Source organism: Sphaerodactylus townsendi, linkage group LG08 (genome assembly GCF_021028975.2).
Source record: "Sphaerodactylus townsendi isolate TG3544 linkage group LG08, MPM_Stown_v2.3, whole genome shotgun sequence".
NCBI classification, from domain to species: Eukaryota; Metazoa; Chordata; class Lepidosauria; order Squamata; family Sphaerodactylidae; genus Sphaerodactylus; species Sphaerodactylus townsendi.
Window position 1 is genome coordinate 109,404,147 of NC_059432.1, and position 23,020 is coordinate 109,427,166.

At 47.7% G+C, this 23,020-nt stretch overlaps 1 protein-coding gene across 1 annotated transcript in view; it reads left to right on the top strand.

Moving 5' to 3' along the window:
* Positions 1-23,020, top strand: part of LOC125437766 (cytochrome P450 2J2-like) — an 81,017-nt gene that overhangs the window by 46,129 nt on the left and 11,868 nt on the right. The gene's annotated exons all lie outside the window — the stretch shown is intronic.

Here is a 23,020-nt window from a genome sequence, read left to right on the forward strand (position 1 = left end):
TGGGAGTGTACAGGCTAATCTGAATTCCCCAGATAAGCCTCCACAGCTCAGGCAGCAGAGCGGGGAATCAAACTCAGTTCCTCCAGATTAGATACACGAGCTCTTAACCTCCTACGCCACTGCTGCTTGGCGGTATCAAACTAGTGTCTGGAAAACCTGAAGGGAAATCTCCCATGAAGTTTATTGGGCGACTTTTGGCCAGTCCCACAGATTAACCTACCTTGCAGGGTTGTTGTGAGGATAAGAAGAAGAGTTTGTATGTATATCCCCCCTTTCTTTCCTATAGGAGACTCAAAGGGGTTTACAATCTCCTTACCCTTCCCCTCTCACAACAAACACCCTGTGAGGTAGGTGGGGCTGAGAGAGCTCCGAGAAGCTGTGACTAGCCCAAGGTCACCCAGCTGGCATGTGTGGGAGTGTACAGGCTAATCTGAATTCCCCAGAGAAGCCTCCACAACTCAAGCGGCAGAGCGGGGAATCAAACCCGGTTCCTCCAGATTAGATACACGAGCTCTTAACCTCCTACGCCACTGCTGCTTGGCGGTATCAAACTAGTGTCTGGAAAACCTGAAGGGAAATCTCCCATGAAGTTTATTGGGTGACTTTTGGCCAGTCCCACAGATTAACCTACCTCGCAGGGTTGTTGTGAGGATAAAGGGTGGGGGAATGAAGGAAGAAAAGGATAACAACCCACTAGCTAGCCTTTAGCACTGATACATGGAGAACAGCTAGCTGATTTCTAAAACACCTCTCCCCACCCCATCCTGCAGCACCCATTACCTATCTGATATTTCTAGATGTCTTATGAGCTGCATCTAGAGTTAACAGTGGAATGGAAATTTCCAGCTTCCTCCTTCGCACTACTGCTGAAAGAGAGGGTCGGTGGTGGGATCTACGAGGCCAGGGCTGGGCACTATTTTTTTTTTCTAAATTTGTTGTTTTTGAGTTTAGAAGCAGTGGCGTGCCTAGGCAAACTGGAGCCCTGGGCAAAACCTGAGTTTGATGCCCCTCCCAACAACAACAACAACAACAACAACAACAACAACCTTTATTAGGCATTGAAAGAATGAATGAAAGAAAGAAAACTGGCATTTGCTTGGGAAGGGGGTGGGTTTAAAAGGAGAGTCTAGGAAATTTAGGGTGTACCTTGCCTGCTGTCTAGAGTTGCAATTATTAAGATAGAAGCACTAGCATTTTAGAGTAATGCTGTGAACTACTAGTGATGATACCACCCAGGTTTGGTGAAGTTTGGTTCAGGGGGGGTCCCAAAGTTATGGACCCTCAAAGGTGTAACCCCATCTCCTAATAGCTCCCAGTGGGAAACAAGCAGGTGTATGGGAACACTCCCTATAGGAGACCATAACACCTGGACTCCCTAAACCAAACCTCACCAAACCTGGGTGATATCATTAGGATAGTCTCCTGAAAAGTTCCTGAAATTTTGGTGCTGCTATAAAAACTGCACCCCCTGCAGGCCAAAAACAGAAAAAAACCCTGAAAATTCAAAAAAATCCCACTTGCATTTTTGGCGCCCCCCACAAGCTGGCGCCCTGGGCAACTGCCCACTTTGCCCAATGGGAGAAACGCCTCTGAGTTTCGGTTTAATAGTCCTGGAAAATTTCAAAAATATGGATAGCTATAAAAGGGGCTTGGACAGATTTATGGAGGAGAAGTCGATCTATGGCTACCAATCTTGATCCTCCTTGACCTGAGATTGCAAATGCCTTAGCAGACCAGGTGCTCAGGAGCAGCAGCAGCAGCAGAAGGCCATTGCTTTCACCTCCTGTACATGAGCTCCCAAAGGCACCTGGTGGGCCACTGCGAGTAGCAGAGAGCTGGACTAGATGGACTCTGGTCTGATCCAGCTGGCTTGTTCTTATGTTCTTATGGATGCTCGCTATTGGCTTTTTCCAGTTGTTTGAACTACGCAGCACACAGGTGCAGAGATTGCACGGGCTCCCTTTGTTCAGTTCTGCAGCTGTTGCTTCCCAGTTCAACGTGGAGCTGGGAGGCAGCATACAGGTGCCGAGCTGAATGCTGGGCTATCAGAGATCTCAATGTCCAGCATTCAATTCAATTTCAATTTATTACAGTCAAAGACCAGCAAATTACAGTCAGGGACCGACAAATTCTATACAGCAAATTACAGTCAAGGATCAACAGAGAAGGGCAACGAGGATGATTGATGGATTGGAGCACCTTCCCTATGAGGAGAGGCTGCAGCGTTTGGGGCTCTTTAGTTTGGAGAGGAGACGTCTGAGGGGGGATATGATCGAAGTCTACAAAATTATGCATGGGGTAGAAAATGTTGACAGAGAGAAGTTTTTCTCTCTTTCTCACAATACTAGAACCAGGGGGCATTCATTGAAAATGCTGGGGGGAAGAATTAGGACTGATAAAAGGAAACACTTCTTCACGCAACGTGTGATTGGTGTTTGGAATATGCTGCCACAGGAGGTGGTGATGGCCACTAACCTGGATAGCTTTAAAAGGGACTTGGACAGATTGATAGAGGAGAAGTCGATTTATGGCTACCAATCTTGATCCTCTTTGATCTGAGATTGCAAATGCCTTAACAGACCAGGTGATTGGGAGCAACAGCCGCCGAAGGCCCTTGCTTTCACCTCCTGCATGTGAGCTCCCAAAGGCACCTGGTGGGCCACTGCGAGTAGCAGAGAGCTGGACTAGATGGACTCTGGTCTGATCCAGCTGGCTTGTTCTTATGTTCTTATGTTCTTAATTTCGGATTCAGCTCTGTGTGTCGTAAGACTGAACTAATCAGATCCCCGCCCCTCCCTTCCAAGTTCCTTTTTCTTCTACTGTTTCCTTATCTACTGCCAATAACATGATACGCCCCGTAGGCAGGATTGCCAGTCAATCGTTGTGAAACGAGTGGGTCTTGTTTCTAGTAAAATGGTATTCTGCAATATATTACTTCTGGTTGTTTAACCGGAAGCAACCTCACCGCACTGCATGACACTCCAAGTAGTTCATGAACATCTTAGGCAGAAACAACACAGATGGAGAAAATTCCTGAAGTTATGTGTAATGCTTGTTTATGTAAAGTGTAATGTTTCCTAACTGAAACTGATGTCATGGCATTGTGAGATGCAATTTACCCCCATTTCTCCCTTCTTCTGCTCCATTGAGCACTGGTGGAGGGTTGTGGAATGCTGGCATAGGTGTGGTTAAGAGCAGTGGGCTCTAACCTGGAGAACTGGGTTCGATTCCTCACTCTTCCATACGAACAGGGGACTCTTATTTGGCAAAGTGGCTTTGTTTTCCTGATCCTACACATGAAGCCTGCTGGGTGACCGTGGGTCAAGACCCCTCCTGGGGCCTGCTAGGTGGTCATGTCCAGGGAAAGCTGGGAGAATGTGTCACCAGACGTATGCAAATTCCATTTGATTGCTTTGCTTTGCATTAGACCTTGCTTTAGTTACTATAGTTCAGTGGTGGTGAACCTATGGCACGGGTGCCAGAGGTGGCACTCAGAGCCCTCTCTGTGGGCATGCGAGCACAGAGTTCGTCATGTGGGGAGGCGGAAAATCGCCCCCCCCCCACACCTAGGCTGGCTTTGGCCGCTGGGCATGACGTGTAGGTAACCCTGTTCAGTGCTGTTAAACCCCACTGATTTTCATGGGAAGAATTAAAGCGCAATCCTTTGCCTGGGAGCAAGCTCAGTTGCTGGCAATGGGTCTTGCTTCTAAACCCCCCTAGGGTCATGATTCACCCATTCAAAGCGTTGCACAGTTGCTTCAAAGCAAAGTCACCGACTACCAACCGTTTTTTCTAAACTAAAACCTCAGTATTCAGGTTAAATTGCCGTGTTGGCACTTTGTGATAAATAAGTGGGTTTTGGGTTGCAGTTTGGGCACTCGGTCTCGAAAAGGTTCACCATCACTGCTATAGTTCCTTTGTTACTTGAGTTACTTTACATTGCCTGAGTTACTTTAGGGCCCCTCCGCCAAGCAGAGGCAACTAGGGTTCGACTCGTGTCTTCAGAAATCGTTACCTGAGCTCGACTCCTCTGTTACTCCGCACAGCAGCTGGCTCGTGTTTCCGGAGCCGAGTTCAGAGGGCGGGATTACCTCCTCGTGTCTTCCGCTCCTCATTCCCGATTGGCTGCCGTTCTATGATGGGAAACGTGAGTGCGCGTCCCTTTTTTCCCGTTTACCGACGCAGGAGCTACTTAGGAGGATTTTTTAAAAGGCGCACTTCTCGCTGCCGCCACGAGTCTCCCGTTCTGTGCAAGGCCGAAATGCTGCACTGTGATTGGCTGGCTGGCAGAGTCGAGGCAAGGCGAGGCGAGGGAGATTCCACACTCCGCCAGCTTTGGCTTGAGTGCAACCTGAGTTCGCCAGGATGTTGTACCTCCCAGTCGAGCTCGAAAATTTGACGGTGAGAGGTGGGGAGCAGAGACAGACACGAGTCAAATGCTATGGCTGTGCGGAGTACCCGGGTCGGACCTGCGTTAAACTAAGGTCGAATCCTACAGTGCAGAGGGGCCCCTAGTTTCTTTTGCCGCCCGAGGATGGGATCATCCCGTCTCGTAGTCCCTTGACCTAATAACCACCCCACACTTCTGGCTGGGGTAAATTACTTGGCCACAGCCAACTGTTTACTAAGCAATAAGAAGTGAGGCGCAGCATAGGATTTTGATCTGATTTGGACCACTGGGCAGCCCCTCCACAGGGGTGACTCCCGGGCAAGCCATTCTTCTCGCTGCCCCCTGGTGGTTGAACAGATGCCCTTGCCACTGCTGCGGAGCTCCAGCGGGCGGTTGGCCTCTTACTGGAGCTTCGCTGTGATGCTCAGCCGGGCGTTTGGCCTCTTGCTATAGCATTCCATACCACAAATGGGGGTGGGGGCAGGGAAGTTGCTGGTCGGCCCATCGGATCAATTCCCATGTGCCAAACCACTGGATGGCTATGACAGTGATGGTGAACCTTTTCGAGACCGAGTGCCCAAATTGCCACCCAAAACCCACTTATTTATCGCAAAGTGCCAACACGGTAATTTAACCTGAATACTGAAGTTTTTGTTTAGATAAAACGGTTGGCTCTGAGGCGTGCGTTACTCGGGAGTAAGCTTGGTGGTAGTCAGTGGCTTTGCTTTGAAGCAACCGTGCAACAATTCCAATGGATGAATCATGACCCTAGAAGGGTTTACTCAGAAGCAAGCCCCATTGCCAGCAACCGAGCTTACTTCCAGGTAAAGGATCACGCTTTAGTTCTTTGCATGAAAATCAGTGGGGTTTAACAGCGCTTAACAGGGTTACCTACACTGCTTCCCCAAAACTGGGTCTTAGGTTTAATGCTAATAATAGAGCCCAGCGGCCCAGGCCAACCTAGATGTGTTGGGGTGGCACTCTGTGTGTGCCCACAGAGAGGGCTCTGAGTACCACCTCTGGCACTCGTGCCATAGGTTCGCCATCACTGGGCTATGACAATATTGTATTAATTAATATATCACCAAAACATAAGGGAGAGGTGGGCAGGGAAGTTGCTGGTCGGCCGGAGCACATGATCAGCACAAAGGCCAGGCCGGCCTTTTGTAGGCTCTGGCCAGGTGACGTTGCGCCTGCCCTCTAGGGCCATGGCTGGAGGCCACCACATCTACCCTTACTAGGGCGGATACTCAGGGGTTCCTCCTACCCTTCCTAGGCGGCAAATGCAGCCATGGTGATTCACGCTGCTCTTTTCTCTGAGCTAGGCAGCATCTGGCTCCTTATTAGAAGAAGAAGAAGGAGAAGGAGAAGGAGAAGGAGAAGGAGAAGGAGAAGGAGAAGGAGAAGGAGAAGGAGGAGGAGGAGGAGGAGGAGGAGGAGGAGGAGGAGGAGTTTGGATTTATATCCCCCTTTCTCTCCTGCAGGAGACTCAAAGGGGCTTACAATCTCCTTGCCCTTCCCCCCTCACAACAAACACCCTGTGAGGTAGGTGGGGCTGAGAGCTCCGAGAAGCTGTGACTAGCCCAAGGTCACCCAGCTGGCATGTGTGGGAGTGCCCAGGCTAATCTGAATTCCCCAGAGAAGCCTCCACAGCTCAGGCGGCGGAGCTGGGAATCAAACCCGGTTCCTCAGGCGGCGGAGCTGGGAATCAAACCCGGTTCCAGATTAGATACACGAGCTCTTAACCTCCTACGCCACTGCTGCTCACCTTGAAGAAGCAGCACAGCCTGGAAAAGGAAAACTGTTTCAGTTGAATGGGGTGTTGTGGGAGGGTGTGAAGAGTGAGGTTTTAGCTAGTGGGAGGGATGTTTGAATTTCAGCCCCAGCAATGCTTGGGTGCAGCCTGTTTGTTATTCTGGTGCAATAAACCAACTTGGTCTGAACCTAAGGCCCCTTAATGGTGGATTCTGCACAACAGAAATATAACATCATGCAGATGGTTTAAAAAGATCCGTTTTGGCAATTTGTGGCCCCTTCTGCACATGCAGAATAATGCACTTTCAATCCGCTTTCAATCCACTTTGCAGCTGGATTTTACTGTGCGGAATAGCAAAATCCACTTGCAAACAATTGTGAAAGTGGATTGAAAGTGCATTATTCTGCATGTGTGGAAGATGCCTGAGTCTGGTTATTGGGAAGGTGGTCGACTGTCGCAACACCTTGGGCCAGTCACAGTTCTCTCCAAGCTCTCTCAGCCCCACCTACCTCACCAGGTGTCTGTTGTGGGGAGAGGAAGGGCAAGGAGTTTTTAAGCTGCTTTGAAATTCGTTACAGGAGCGAAAGACAGGGTAGAAATCCAAACTCTTCTACTTTTTTTGGGGGGGGGGGGGGGTAGGTCCTGCTTCCAGCGCTGGGAATCTGGCAACTCTACCTGTATTAGAAAGAAACCTACTACTGATATATAATTACTTAAACCATTAGGTGTCAAACTCACGGCCCTCCAGATGTTATGGACTACAGTTCCCATCATCCCCTTGCCAGCATGCCGCCTCTTCCACATGATGCCTGTTGAGTGGTGGGAGGGGATAAGTGATTGGAAGTTGCTTTGAAACTGCTTTCAGTAGAGAAAAGCACAGAATAAAAATCAGCTCCTCCTCCTCCTCCTCCTCCTCCTCCTCCTCCTCCTCCTCCTTCCCACTCTCATTATTGGAATGCTGAAAAAGAAATATTTGTGTATTGTCGAAGGCTTTCACGGCCAGATTCAACTGGTTGTGGTGGGTTTTCTGGGTTGTGTGGCTATGGTCTAGTGCAGTGGTGGCAAACCTATGGCACGGGTGCCAGAGGTGGCACTCAGAGCCCTCTCTGTGGGCACACGCAGAGTGCCCCCCCCTCCACACATCTAGGATGGCCTGGGCCGCTGAGCTCAATTATTAGCATTAAACCTAAGACCTAGTTTTGGGGAAGCAGTGTAGGTAAGCGCTGTTAAATCCCACTGATTTTCACGCAAAGAACTAAAGCGCAATCCTTTACCTGGGAGTAAGCTCGGTTGATGGCAATGGTTGCTTGCTTCTGAGTAAACCCTCCTAGGGTCGTGATTCACCCGTTGGAAGAGTTGCACGGTTGCTTCAAAGCAAAGCCACCGACTACCACCAAGCTTACTCCCGAGTAACGCACACCTTGGAGTCAACCATTTTTCTTAACTAAAATCTCAGTATTCAGGTTAAACTGCCGTGTTGGCACTTTGCGATAAATAAGTGGGTTTTGGGTTGCAATTTGGGCACTTGGTCTCGAAAAGGTTCGCCATCACTGGTCTAGTGGATCTTGTTCCTAACGTTTCGCCTGCATCTGTGGCTGGCATCTTCAGAGGTGTATCACAGAGGGAAGTCTGTTACACACAGTGTCCAGTGAGAAGGGAATGTTTTAGTGGGGTATAAAATTGTCATGTTCCTGGGTGGGTAACCAAACAGTAAATGTTTGGGTGGAAACTTGCTATGCAAAGGTGTGTAATAGACTTCCCTCTGTGATACACCTCTGAAGGTGCCAGCCACAGATGCAGGCGAAACGTTAGGAACAAGATCCACCAGACCACGGCCACACAGCCCAGAAAACCCACCACAACCAGAAATATTTGTGTTTGATACATGAGTTCATTACTATGCTAATATCAATTTTGTTATATTAGCACTGAAGAAGAAGAGTTTGGATTTATTCCCGGCATAAATTTTCTCAACCATAAGGCATCTCAATGTGGCTTACACACTCCTTCCCTTCCTCTCCCTACGACAGACACCCTGTGAGGTAGATGAGTCTGAGAGAGTTCAGAGAGAATTGTGATTAGTCCAAAGTCACCCAGCAGGCTTCATGTGTAGAAGAGGGGAAATAGAACCAGATTAGATCCTGCCGCACATGCGGAGTAGTAGTAACTCAGACCTGATTCTCCAGTCCATTGCTCTACATCCAACCACAACAAAGCATGAGTTCTTTTTCCCCTCCTAGCTACTTATTTGAAGTTCACTTCCCACAGGCTACGTCTGCCCTCTGATGCAGTATTATTATGTGGGAACTGGGAAGTCATCTATCAGGCATACTTAATCAAAACAGCATCTAATTAAAGCATGCCATTAAAGGTAGCTAACAGCTTGTCATAGATATCAGGACATTCCAAAGTGTATATTTGGTTTAGATATGAAAAGATGCCAGTGTCCATTTGGTTTGCTTCCAGCTCTGTCATTCCCACCAGATGAATTTGAGCATTTTGATGGCTTTCCAGAATGAACCCATGTTTCCAATGTAGTGAGACATGCACATTCAGTTCAAACATGTCATGAAACCACAGCTAAATTAACCAAAGTTCATTGTCTGGAGCCACCCCACCATATTATGGTCAGTTAAAGTATCTGATGTCAGGTCTGAAGTTGGTTTATTATTAACCAGTTCGTCTTAACTGTGGTTTCATGTTACATACAAAGGCGATGCCTGGCTTAATTTTGCTTTGTTTCCTGGTGATGCTCTAGACCCCTTCCTATTCCCCCTATCCTCTTTCTTCCCTTTCCCCCTTCCCTTTTCCCTTTTCTTTTGCTCTTCCCATTTCCCCTTTTGTTTTCCTCTCTCCGCTGCCCATCTAAAAGTTTCATATGATTGGTTTATTGGTAGTTCCTTGATATTGTTCCATCCATGGTGCCAAGATGTTCAAAGAATATATTATTGTTGGTTTTAATGGTGGATTCTGCACAACAGAAATATAACATCATGCAGATGGTTTAAAAAGATTTTTAAACCATCATGCAGATGGTTTAAAAAGGAGCAGCAGTGGCGTAGGAGGTGAAGAGCTCATGTATCTAATCTGGAGGAACCGGGTTTGATTCCCTGCTCTGCCGCCTGAGCTGTGGAGGCTTATCTGGGGAATTCCCACACACGCCAGCTGGGTGACCTTGGGCTAGTCACAGCTCTATGAAGCTCTCTCAGCCCCACCTACCTCACAGGGTGTTTGTTGTGAGGGGGGAAAGGCAAGGAGATTGTAAGCCCCTTTAAGTTTCCTGCAGGAGAGAAAGGGGGAATATAAATCCAAACTCTTCTTCTTCTTCTTCTTCTTAATTTTGGCAATTTGTGGCCCCTTCTGCACATGCAGAACAATGCACTTTCAATCCACTTTCAATGCACTTTGCAGCTGGAATTTGCTGTGCGGAATAGCAAAATCCACTTGCAAACAATTGTGAAACTTCGGTGGCACAATTAGAGAAGAAGAAGAAGAGGAGTTTGGATTTATATCCCCCCTTTCTCTCCTGTAGGAGACTCAAAGGGGCTGACAATCTCCTTGCCCTTCCCCCCTCACAACAAACACCCTGCGAGGTGGGTGGGGCTGAGAGAGCTCCGAGAAGCTGTGACTAGCCCAAGGTCACCCAGCTGGCGTGTGTGGGAGCGCACAGGCTAATCTGAATTCCCCAGAGAAGCCTCCACAGCTCAGGTGTGCTGGGAATCAAACCCGGTTCCTCCAGATTAGGATACACGAGCTCTTCACCTCCTACGCCACTGCTGCTCCTGCAGGAGACTCAAAGGGGCTTACAATCTCCTTGCCCCTCCCCCCTCACAACAAACACCCTGTGAGGTAGGTGGGGCTGAGGGAGCTCCGAGAAGCTGTGACTAGCCCAAGGTCACCCAGCTGGCATGTGTGGGAGCGCACAGGCTAATCTGAATTCCCCAGAGAAGCCTCCACAGCTCAGGCGGCAGAGCGGGGAATCAAACCCGGTTCCTCCAGATTAGATACACGAGCTCTTCACCTCCTACGCCACTGCTGCTCCTACGTGCATATTTCAGTCACCCTAGCTTCACAGACACCCCCCTCAGAACAAAAAAAGGAAAAACAACATGTATGTGGAATCGCTAGGCAAAACAAACTGTATTCATCTACTTTTTAAAGTGAAATCACGTGTCGATGAGCTGCAAGCAGAGGAAACCTCCATGGGGAATCTTCACAGAGAATCTGCCGCAGCACGCATAATGGTGGGCACGGGTGGCAAAGATGAAAGTAAGAGGTTTGGGTGGGAGCAATAAAGCGTTCCCTGCCTGCTTGTGTTCGCTCACCTTCAACCTGGATTGGGGGAAAAAGATCACCAGTTTAGTGATTTTTGAAAAACCAGGGGTGAGAGGAAAATAACGGGCTGAAGTCCTTTTGGGAAGAGAGCTATGCAAAGTCCTTTCCCAAAGTGCTTTTTTATAATGTCCTCAGGATGTTATATTTATGCTGTGCAGAACCCGCCAATGTTTATTAAATAGACTGTTGTAAGGTCCCCAGACTGTATGGAGAAGAGTGGGCTAGAAGCTGGATAAAATGAACACATAAATAAACTTTCCCATCCATATGTGGTAATGGAGATATTATGGTATGAATCAGTGGTGGGATCCAAAAATTTTAGTAACAGGTTCCCATGGTGGTGGGATTCAAACAGTGGCTTAACGCCAATGGGGCTGGGCAGGGAACGACGGGGGCGTGGCCGGGCATTCCGGGGCGGGGCATTAATAATTTCTCTGTTACTGTAAAAAAACTCTTACTGTAAAAAAAAGTTCCTAATTTCCAGCTGGTATCTTTCTGTCCATAATTTAAACTCATTATAGCAAGTCCTATTGTCTACTGCCAACAGAAACAACTACTTCTCCTCTAATTGGCTGCCCGTCAAATACTTAATACTTTCAAATACTTAATTTTGTTTCTAGAGATCAAAAGATGGATACTTTCCTTAAACAAGGAACTTGACCATATTTCTAAAACATGTTTTTAAAACAGCCCAACAGGGAGAATGATCCCGTTTTCTACCTTCGCTAACCAGCCACATAGGAAACAACAGGACTTTATGATTTTTGGACCTAATGGGATTTCGAACGGAAAAGCAGACCCAATTAGTGACCCCCTCTCGGCACACACAAATAATTAGTAACAAACTCTCGGGAATTGGTGAGAACCTGCTGGATCCCAGACTGTATGGAGAAGAGTGGGCTCGAAGCTGGATAAAATGAACACATAAATAAACTTTCCCATCCATATGTGGTAATGGAGATATTATGGTGTGAATTGTGTTGATCTCAGTTGCCAGCAGCACATCCTTACACCGTAGAACGTTTTCTGGCTCTTTCATGGTTGCCATTCCCAGTCTCAATTCACCTTCTGATTTCTTCGTTGTCATCTTCCTTTTGGTTAATGATGGAGCCTTAGGAATGGAAAATCTTGAACAACTTCACTTTCTTCATTGTCAGCCTTAAAGTTGTGCAATTCCTCAGCACTCATTACTTTCGTCATTTTCATGTTCAGCTGCCACCCTCTGGCATTTTTTGTTTTAATTTTTGATTGGTTGCAGTCTTGGCTAGCGTCTGCCAGTAATGTGGTATCATCTGCATTTCTCCAATTGTTAATATTCCATCCACCAATTTTCACTCCATATTCCATTTAAATCTAATCCAGTTTCCCTGATGATATGTTCTGCATGTGGATTAAACAGACAGGGCAATAAAATCCACTCTTGACTGACCCCCTTTGCTAGCTGGAAATGGTACAGGATGTGCATCCAAAGAATCAGGTGCTGTGGTTTCTTTCAAAACCAATGACAGCTTTTCATGATCTACCCAGCATTGCTGTAAACTAGGGCTCTTTCCGCACATGCAGAATAATGCACTTTCAAACTGCTTTCTTGCGCCTTTGAAGCTGGCGCGGAATAGCAACCAAATTTCCTGGCAAACAGTTGTGAAAGTGGTTTGAAAACGCATTATTTTATGCGTGTAGCGGAAGGTGCCTAGGGCCCTTTTCCTCAAGACGGGACTTTTTAATATACTGGGGACGGCAAAAAATGCCGCCCTAAGGGAGCGCCAGGAACAGACGGGGCACAGCTGCTGCGCAGCCGCGCGAGTCACGCGCCTCTGCTACAAAGCCGCCATTTTCTAACCTCGCTTCCCCCAGCTGGTGTTTATAGGGGAACGGCGGCTTCGAGCCACTGCCGTAGAACGGCAGCTGCTCGAAGGCGTTTATCCCTCCCCCCTGTGACCGGCTCTACCGACCTACTGTCTCTGCAGCCATCCGCTAAGCCGCTAAAGCCTGGGGACACTCTGCCCTCCTGCCCTTAATGGAGCCGTTTTCCCAAAGAGCTGGGACCGCTCGCGGCGGTCAGTCTTCAGGGGGGTTGGGTCAGCGTCAGGTACTTAATTCAACCCCCATCGTGGCCATGCGGAAACGGCCTAGGAAACACAAGCTAATCTTATTCTGAAGTTTTTCCATATGCTTCAGTAACCAACATATATTTGCAATATGATCTTTAGTACCTCTTCCAGGGTGGTGCCGTGGTTAAGTAGTAAGAGCCAGCATGGTGTAGTGGTTAAGAATGGTGGACTTTAATCTGAAGAACTGGATTTGATCCCTCAATCCTCCACATTAGCATCGGACTCTAATCTAGTGGTGGTTAGCTTGTTGGGTGACCTTGGGCTACTCACAGTTCTCTCAGAACTCTCTCAGCCCACTTATCTCACAAGACATCTGTTGTGGAAAGGGAAAAGAAAGGTGCTTTGAGACTCCTTGGAGGTGTAGAAAAAAATGGGGTGTAGAAACCAGCTTCTCTTCTTTTTCTTCCTTTTCTGTTTGGCTAAGACTGCATAAATAAATTGATTGATTCTTCCTTTTTTGTGAGATTTGAAGCAACACAGTGGCGTAGGAGGTTAAGAGCTCGTGTATCTAATCTGGAGGAACCGGGTTTGATTCCCAGCCTGAGCTGTGGAGGCTTATGTGGGGAATTCAGATTAGCCTGTGCACTCCCACACACGCCAGCTGGGTGACCTTGGGCTAGTCACAGCTTCTCGGTTTCTCTCAGTCTCCACTCTACTCACAGGGTGTTTGTTGGCTAGCTGAGGGGAAGGGCAAGGAGATCGTCAGCCCCTTTGAGTCTCCTGCAGGAGAGAAAGGGGGGATTATAAATCCAAACTCCTCCTCGCTCCTCTCTCTCTCCCCTCCTCCTCCTCCTCCTCCTCCTCCTCCTCCTCCTCCTCCTCCTCCTCCTCCTCCTCCTCCTCCTCCTCCTCCTCTTCTTCTTCTTCTTCTTCTTCTTCTTCAACAAGTGAAAAAAATTAATGTGATGGGCTGAAAGCTGCTGTAGTCTTTGACAAGTTTTTTGACACTGGAACGTAAATCGAGTATTTCCAGTCTATGAACTATTGTTCTGCTTTCCATATTTGTGGGCATGTGAGTGCTAAGATTTTGTTGGACTTTGTTTCTAGTGGATTAGAAGAGTTCCATTGATATCCCGTTCTCATGGGTTTTTCTTCAAAATATTCCCATTTGAGGGAATATGTCATTCTATCATCCCTTTTAGTGTATGGTTCCCATCTTTCCTTCGTTTTGTTCTGTTCAGTTAATGTATTTACATGTTATTTATTTATTAATTTTCTCACCCTCTCTCTCCCTGAAAAAGTCAAGGTTATTCAATCTGGAACTAGTGCCGCTGGTGGAACACAGGGTAAACGTGAACTCTCCATGGCGTCACTGCAATTTGAACCGATAGATGCTTTTATTTATTTATTTATTTAAATTTATATCTTCAATTTCTATACCGCCCGATCCCCGAAGGGCTCCGGGCTGTGAACAACACAATTCAAAAAACATTAGGCAGGAGCAAATCATACACAATACAACACATAGGCTCCATCCTATTAATCATCAATAAAACATCTTAAAAACTCATATAAAACAGTGGATAACAATTAAAACTTACACCAAGAAGGGGGACGGTGGGCCCCTCAATATGAGGGGGCTCTGATGTAACAGCGCCAGGGCAAAGAGCAGTGAGGGGGCACCATATCAGCAGCTGGACACTCCAAAGGCCCGGTGGAACAACACGGTCTTACAGGCCCTGCGGAACTCACCGAGGTCCCACAGGGCCCGGACAGTTGGAGGAAGGGTGTTCCACCAGTCCGGGGCCAGTGCTATAAAAGTCCTGGCCCATGTGGAGGCCAGACGCATCATTGAGGGGCCGGGGACCACCAGCAGGTTGGCCTCTGCTGAGCGCAGAGGCCAAGTAGGGACGTATGGGGTAATGCGGTCCATTCATGCTTCCAGAGCAGTCTCAAGGGTAGCCCTAAATAGAATGAGTTGCAGTAGTCTAGCTGGGAGGTGACCATTGCACGGATCACTACGGTTAGATCAGGACAAGGCAGGTTGCGGACCAGCTGCCTAATTTGGCGAAGGTGAAAAAATGCCTGGCAGTAACCATGACCTGGGCCTTTACTGCAAAGGAGGTATCCAGGAACACACCAAAGCTTCTGACAGAGAAAGCTAGTACCAACCAAATTCCATCCTGAATTGGCAGCTGGAGCCCATGCTTTGGGTCTCCCTGACCCAACCCAGGACCTCTGTCCTGGTTGGATTAATTTCAACTGAAATTTCAACTGAGATCCTCTGGCATCTTCAGAGGATCTGATAGTATCTGATATATACTGTATGTTTTCTCTCTCAGTTCAAGTAAAGTTCTGCTTATGTGTTATCATGAACTTCTGAGGTAAACCGGCTGGTCTTTTAAGAGATAAACTATTCTAATTTGATGTCCACATTTCCGCCCGTTACTTTGCTTGACAGGATTATATATATATACCAAATACCAAATATACCTGTTGTCCTTCAACTTTATCCACACAATGGCTCACAGAAGCCTCACAGTTAATGGGTGAATCACTATTTTTATGTATGTCCTCCAGCAGGAATGTAAGAGATTTAATTACTTGGATAATTGAGCTAGGCATGAACTGGCAGACTCATTGCAGGGTGCATAGTAATCCTTCTTGGCATCTATAATTGCCATTTGATAGGATCTCTCATAACCATCCTCTGAGATGATCTTGTCGCTTCATCATGAGGGCACCTCCAAATTCGCCCTGGTCAGCTTTCATTTCTTTGATCTGAGCCTCTTGGCATGCCCGGGGTCTATCGAACTGGGGCAAACCCCGCCAGATGTGGCCATAAGGCCTAACGCTGGGTGCCTTGCCCAGATTTGGGGTAAAACTTGGTTGACCTATCAATACGCAGTGGCGTAGGAGGTTAAGAGCTTGTGTATCTAATCTGGATGAACTGGGTTTGATTCCCAGCTCTGCTGCCTGAGTTGTGGAAGCTTATCTGGGGGATTCAGATTAGCCTGTACACTCCCATGCATGCCAGCTGGGTGACCTTGGGCTAGTCACAGCTTCTTGGAGCTCTCTCAGCCCCACCTACTTCACAGGGTGTTTGTTGTGAGGGGGGAAGGGCAAGGAGATTGTAAGCCCCTTTGAGTCTCCTGTAGGAGAGAAAGGGGGGATATAAATCCAAACTCTTCTTCTTCTTCTATCTTAAGTGTCAGAAGAAAAGACTGAAGTTGGGCCCTATGGAGGACCAATGTAAAGTGCTTGGGTGCAGAATTGCCCCCACCCCCTGATGCATTGGACACAGATGCCAGGAGTGGGGAGGGTGGAGCTACTTGGGCTGGCCGGGAGCAGAGGGAAGCTGTGAGCACTGGAAAATGTCTGGGCTCCAACCAGTGATAGGATTCTAATCCCTCAACCACCGGTTTGCCCCCCCCCTGCTGTGCACCCCTGATGTGTGCATCCCCCGCCTCTTTGCACCCCCACCACTCACTTATCTGGCTGCACCTCCCAGCTGGGGAAGGGGGGGCCCAGCCAGCCATCAAATGGCTGTGTACCTCTGTACCGGCTGCATGGCCTTTGGGGAAGATCTTCTGGTGCCCGGCTGCAGCCAGGCGCCAGCAGGCCTCCCCCAAAGGCCATGCAGCTTGGCAGGTGCGCGGCCCAAGCTGCTGCCAGCCAGGCCCTGTGGTGTGGCCCCATTGCTTCCTCTCCCAAGGGAGGAGAAGTGAGGTGCTTAATAACCGGCTTGCCCAAACCGGGCTGAACCAGCTGAATCCCTCCATAAGCTTAAGCATAAGCATAAGCATTTATTGTCATTGTGCACGCACAACGAAATTTACAGCAGCATTCCTCGATGCACACAATTTCAGACTCATACATCATACTCATACAATTTCATACAATACATCATACTCATACACTTTCAGACTCATACATCATCCTCACTTCCCCCTTCCTCCACCCATCCCTACACAGCCCCAAACACATCAACATGAAGCAGCTTTTACTCTAGAGTAAAAGCTGTCTCTAAGCCTCTTTGTCCTAGATTTGATAGTCCTGTATCGCCTACCAGATGGTAGCAGTTCAAAAAGAGAGTGTGCTGGATGAGATGGGTCCTTCAGAATATTTTGGGCTTTTTTGAAAGGCTCTCGGGAATGATAAGCGTTCTCTTCAAGGAGAGGGGAGAGAGGCAGCCGATAATCCTTTGTGCAGTAGTGATCACCCTTTGGAGGCGCCTTCCTATCTGCCACATACCAGTGCAACTGGAGGAGAACCATACACCGAAGCCAGTAGAGTTAAGACACTCTCTATAGCACAGCTGTAACCAAGGACACCAGGAGTTTTCCATCCAGTTGTTGCTTCCTTAAAAGTCTCAGATAGTACAGTCTTTGCTGGGCCTTCTTAACCACCGCGGCAGTCTGTATGCCCCAGGTTAAGTCCTCTTTAATCATAACGCCCAGAAATTTAAAACTAGCCACCCGCTGTACTTGATCTCCATTTATAGTCAAGGGCTGAATTTAAGAACCTAAGAACAAGCCAGCTGGATCAGACCAAAGTCCATCTAGTCCAGCTCTCTGCTACTCGCAGTGGCCCACCAGGTGCCTTTGGGAGCTCACATGTAGGATTTCTGAACTATTCCTTCTATAGTCCACTATAAGCTCTTTTGTCTTGTTAGTATTAAGAACCAGGTTATTTTCCCTGCACCATGAGAGCAGTTGGTCCGCCTCACTCCGATAGGCATACTCATCCCCTCCAGAGATGAGCCCCACCACCATTGTGTCATCGGCAAATTTGATAATGGTGTTACTAAGATAGACAGGAGTACAATCATATGTATAAAGGGAGAACAATAAAGGACTCAACACACAACCCTGTGGCGTTCCCATATTTAGAGTAAGAACTGAGGGAACCCGATTTCCCAGTCTAACCCTCTGGGAATGAGGGTTCAACGGCTTCAACGGGCGAAACAAAATTAACTTCATGCTAGAAGTGGTCTCTCTTGCCATGGAGAGACTGGAAAGTAAAAATGGGGCTGGAGGAAAAACAACCATACAAGAAATCTCGCCACGACAGACATTTGCCCCCATCCCGCAGCAGACGTTTTGTGCATAATCAGCCAGTGTTAATAAGCTTAGGTCATTTGACTTTAACACTTCTCTTCGCTGTTTTGATCCAATGGCAGATGGCTAAGATATACGGAAATATCTATACGTTGTGGATGGGCTACCAGCCTGCTGTGGTGGTTTCTGGATTCGAAGCCGTGAAAGAAGTGCTGATAAACCAGTCAGAAGAGTTCTCTGAGCGACCAGTGTCGAAGGCAACAGCAGCCATATTAAAAGGAAGGGGTAAGTCACTTTGAAATGGAAACGATTTCGCTGGTCTTTCCACTAGTGGAATATCAAGGGCACCAAAAAACAAAATATTCCAAGTGAACAGAAATATTTTTTAAAAAATGTTTCAACCATTGGAGGATTTTTGTTTTGTCAGCTGGTGAAGGTCACATTTGCCAACCATGTAATCAGGCACGAAGAGATTTCAGAAAGTTCCACCAAATCCCAGCCAATTTCCCCAAACCCATACAGTTTCCAAGGAAAGAGATGCCCAGAGGTGGTTTGATTGCCTGTGGGGCTTTCCCCACTGACAGAGTAGAACTGGTTTCTACCTAGGTTTGCCTCAGTGAATCCCCACTGCCACCGAGCTCAACATTGTTTTGTCTCAGTTCCCCCCCCCCCCAGAACTGTGACATCCTTGTCGCAGTTATGAACTACACTTTTCTGCCAGAACATGTATGGTCGTTTTTAACTTGCTTTTTGTGAAGCTTCGAGGGAAGCATCGAAAACACACCTCATCCGTTCAACCAATCACCAAGCAAAACGCTTTTGTGGCAATTAGAGAACGGGAGAGTTGTGTGGCGGGCAGAAAGAGTGCATGTAACTGTAAATCCCCTTTTAACTGTAGGAAACTGTAAAAGAACGGCTCCTGTTTCCTGCCTTAACACAAAGCGCCAATCACACGATCTGTGAGGTGGAAACAGCAGGTACACCAAGATGATCCTGCCCAGCTGTAGCTCGCCCAGGGGCCAACCCAGTTGGCATGTGGGACAGCCTGGAATCGCCCTCAACTGAAGGGAACCGAGTCGACCTTAGCTCCCTTCTGTAGTGGGGAAAGCCCCTGTCTCTATTTGGGCTGGGAGAATTCTAAGAAATGGTGAGTGGTCTTAGGTCACACAGCAGGTTTTATGTAGAGGAGTGCGGAATAGAACCTTGTTCCCTGGGTTGGAGAAGGTAGTTTCTTAACCACTACATCACGCTGGCCTTCATCAAGAGACTGCCTCTTAATAAGTATTTACGTTGGCAATTATGGAAATCTGGCAGATAACAAAGGGCACATGAGTTTAATGGGATCCGAAAATAGATCGTTCAGGAAGATATGCGGTCTGAGGAGGCATTTAATGAAGGAAAACTTCATGATGAAAGATTGTACGAGGGCAAGGAATGGAAAAGTGTAAGGGATAACAGCGGGTCTGGGTGAGTAGGGCACACAAAAAATAACACAATGGGCCTGAACTTCACAAGGTTTATTTGGGAAACTCATTCCATAAGGAAGTCAGTAGATGTTTTGAAACAATTGCTTTTGTAAGAGTTTTCTGCTATTGAGGAAGTCAGTCAGGACTCAGATGTAAAAGACTTTTAAAAGATATTACTTGCGATACATTATGAGGAATTCCCCTTTCTGTAATTAAGGATAATTTTGTATTCCCAACACATTTCAGAGAAGTTGACTTCCTCATCTGAGAGGAAGGGTAGGTGTGCTTGCAGGTATGAAGAAACAGCCATTTGAATTTGAAGTAGATACAGAGAGGAGTTGTGAGTTGAACCACAGAATTGTCAGCCTCCCAGAATGAAGCATAGGGATGAAGCATAGTGTTGCCAACCTCCAGGTGGGGCCTGGAAACCTCCCACAATTATAACTGATCCCCAGACTACAGAGAGCCGTTCCCCAGGACAAAATGGCTACTTTGTAGGGTGAACTCTATGGCATTGTACAGTACTTACACAGTGCTGAGATCAGTGGTGGGATCCAAAAATCATAGTAACAGGTTCCCATGGTGGTGGGATTCAAACTGTGGTGTAGCGCCAATGGGACTGGGCGGGGCATGATGGGGACGTGGTCGGGCATTCCGAGGGCGGGGCATTCCTGGGCGGGGCTGTGGCAAGGACTCAGTCGCTGCGCCGGTCCTTGGGCGGGAAACGAATGCACGCAGGTGCAGGCTGCCACGCACGCTGGTGCACCTCCTGCTAGACTGCTTGAAGTTCTGCGTGCTACTGCTGAGAGGAGGGGCGCAACTAAGGCAAAAATCCCGCAGCAAAATCACCAATGAGTAACCCCCTCTCGGCACACACAAATAATTAGTAACCAACTCTCGGGAACCTGTGAGAACCTGCTGGATCCCACCTCTGGCTGAGATCCCCTCCTTACCTAAACCCTGCTCATTTGAGGCTCCGCCATTACATCTTCAGACTTTCCCAACCAAGAGTTGGCATCTCTACTGAAGCTGGAGGATCTCTGTCCCCTGAGGGCTCAAATAGGGGAAAACAAAGTAGATTTTGACATAAGAAGGACCCTATCAGACCAACAGTCCATCTTGTTGTCCAACAGTCCATCTTGTTGTCCAACAGTCCATCTTGTTGTCCAACAGTCCAACAGGCATCCTGTTCCAAACAGCGAATAATCAATTGCCCTACAGGGCCATAAATCACAGAGGCCTAGAACTCTCTGAAAACCGGGGGAGGAGAAGGGCGGGGGGGATGAGATGGTTGGATTATTTTAAGTTGCCATCTATTTTTATACATTATTTATTAATCCGCTGTTTTAAAATGTTGTAGATGTGGTGTAGTTTTAATGTGCAATGCTGTATTTAGATGTTTTATTATGTTTTAAATGTTGTAACCCACCCTGAGCCCCTTGGGATAATAAACAAACAAACAAACAAACAAACAAACAAATAAAATGTTGCCTCCTACCTGTAGATCTGGAGGATCTTTTTAGTAATCTTGGCTAGTAGTCACTGATAGACCTTTCCTCTATGAATCTATCTAATCCCCTTTAAAAAACTACCTATGCCACTATCTATTAGAACAGTGGTGGCAAACCTATGGCACGGGTGCCAGAGGTGGCACTCAGAGCCCTCTCTGTGGGCATGCACAAACAAAGTCCCCCCCCCCCAATCTAGGCTGGCCTGGGCCACTGGGCTCGATTATTAGCATTAAACCTAAGACCTAGTTTTGGGGAAGCAGTGTAGGTCACCCTGTTAAGCGCTGTTAAACCCCACTAATTTTCATGCAAAGAACTAAAGCACGATCCTTTACCTGGGAGTAGGCTCGGTTGCTGGCAATGGGGCTTGCTTCTGAGTAAACCCTCCTAGGGTCGTGATTCACCCATTGGAAGAGTTGCACGGTTGCTTCAAAGCAAAGCCACCGACTACCACCAAGCTTACTCCCAAGTAACGCACGCCTCGGAGCCAACCGTTTTTTCTAAACTAAAACCTCAGTATTCAGGTTAAATTGCCGTGTTGGCACTTTGCGATAAATAAGTGGGTTTTGGGTTGCAGTTTGGGCACTCGGTCTCAAAAAGGTTCGCCACCACTGTATTAGAACATCTACTGATGCTATTTAATTACTCATCAAGGGGGGGAAAATGCTGCCTCTATCTCCTGCTATATCTGTATTTGTAAATAAAGGGAATCAAAACGCCATAAAACTGCAGGGTTCTCTCTTCCAAAGAAAAGCCCCTCGGGTAAAATTGTCCCTGAGACTTCTCCTCGCTAGAGAAAGAGGAATGCATGACCTTACAAAGATAAATACTAGATCAGAAGAATGAGAAAATGGTTATTGAATATTGCTCTGACTCAATTTATATCCACAAGACTGAAAGAGAACGTTTAAGCAGCAGGGCGAGGTTACATTCCGTGGTAATTCAATCTGGAGGAACCGGTTTGGATTCCCCAGCTCTGCCGCCTCAGCCGTGGAGGCTCATCTCGGGAATTCACATTAGCCTGTCCACTCCCATGGCCAAAGGTGACCTTTAAGGTCGCGAAGCTTCGAGTTTCTCAGCTCCCCCCATCCACCTCACAGGGTGTTTGTTGTGAGGGGGGAAGGGCAAGGAGATTGTCAGCCCCTTTGAGTCTCCTGCAGGAGAGAAAGGGGGGATATAAATCCAAACTCTTCTTCTTCTTCTTCTTAAAGCACTTGTTTCAATGGCATTTTACACCACACTGGCTGGTTATTATGTAATAGGAACATATATGGTCATTGTCGGAGATGCGGATTCTTTGCTGCTGATTTTGGGCATGTCTTTTGGAACTGTGCAAAAATGCAGAATTGTGGGGGTGTAATTTATGTCAATAATGATACATTGAATATCTGTTATACCTCATGATCCAACGGTTATGTTGTTGGGTTGCATTTGGGGGTGAGGGAACCCACCAGTGGGAGCAGCATGGGGCCATGCCAGCAGAATTCTCCTCCCTGGGGCTCTTGCCCTGGGGAAGGAGCAAATCTGCTGGTGGGCGGCTACTATCGCTGGCATGGGGGGGGGGCAGTCTGGGGGCAATCTGGGGACATTAGCCAACTTCCTCCCAGCCATTGGCGTAGGAGGTTAAGAGCTCGTGTACCTAATCTGGAGGAACCAGGTTTGATTCCCAGCTCTGCCGCCTGAGCTGTGGAGGTTTATCTGGGGAATTCAGATTAGCCTGTACACTCCCACACACACCAGCTGGGCGACCTTGGGCTAGTCACAGCTTCTCGGAGCTCTCTCAGCCCCACCTACCTCACAGGGTGTTTGTTGTGAGGGGGGAAGGGCAAGGAGATTGTAAGCCCCTTTGAGTCTCCTGCAGGAGAGAAAGGGGGGATATAAATCCAAACTTCCTCCTCCTCCCTCCCTCCCTCCCTCCTCCTCCTCCTCCCTCCTCCTCCTCCTCCCTCCTCCTCCTCCTCCTCCTCCTCCTCTTCTTCTTCTTCTTCTTCTTCTTCTTCTTCTTCTTCTTCTTCTTCTTCTTCTTCTTCTTCTTCTTCTTCTTCTTCTTCTTCTTCTTCTTCTTTTTCTTCTTCTTCTTCTTCTTTTTCTTCTGTTGCACTGTTGGCTGGGGCTTCAGACTAATTTTATTTTTATTTATTATTTGGATTTCTATACCGCCCTATCCCCAAGGGGCTCTGGGCGTTTATTCCACTGAAAAAGTGGCATCAATCTACTAAGTCCAATGGGGCTTCCCGCAAATCACACCACTGGGAAGCCTTCTTGCCGGCGGCTGGCCAGCACAGCTGTGGCACCACAGCAGGGCGTCCGGCTCATTGGTTGGAGCTGCCTGGAAGCTAAGCAAGGTTGGCATTTCAAAGAGAGATCACCAAGGAAGATGCTGTAGTTTTAACAGTAGTAGTAGTAGTTTAGATTTATACCCCACCTTTCTCTCCTGTAAGAAGACTCCAGGTG